Genomic DNA, 496 nt, shown 5'->3' with positions numbered 1-496 from the left:
CTCTCTCTCTACTGACAAGACACATGGCGCTACACCCTGGGAGCTGAAGAAGCCACATGGACCAACCCTAATGTGACCAGACCTCTGGAGCCAGAGAAGCCACCTAGAAACCCCTGTAAGTACTGAGATGCTTACAATACCACTGGGTCCAGAAGACTTCCAACCCACTGACTTGTGCTCTTCCTGCATTCGGCATCATTGCAGGTGTTTTATGAGTCTGAAGAGGACTTTATAGATTGGTATCAGACATATGGGCTAATATCGGATTTATGGACTTGATCTGGACTGGGCTGGGATGTTTTCTCAATGTTCAACTGCTTTTGTATATAAACCTCTTTCTCATATACATATGAGTGTCCATGAATTTGTTTCTCTAGAGTACCGGGACTAACATACTTTTATTGCAATATAATTCACATATCATACACTTCCATAGTTCGGTTGTATTAAAAAGTTATATAATCATCACTACAATCAGTTCTAGAATTTCCCTCCC

Source organism: Echinops telfairi, unplaced genomic scaffold, assembly GCF_000313985.2.
Source record: "Echinops telfairi isolate 266 unplaced genomic scaffold, ASM31398v2 ScPeMD7_7468;HRSCAF=8506_0, whole genome shotgun sequence".
NCBI classification, from domain to species: Eukaryota; Metazoa; Chordata; class Mammalia; order Afrosoricida; family Tenrecidae; genus Echinops; species Echinops telfairi.
The sequence above is the reverse complement of the archived record's forward strand: the minus strand, read 5'-3'. Positions refer to the sequence as shown.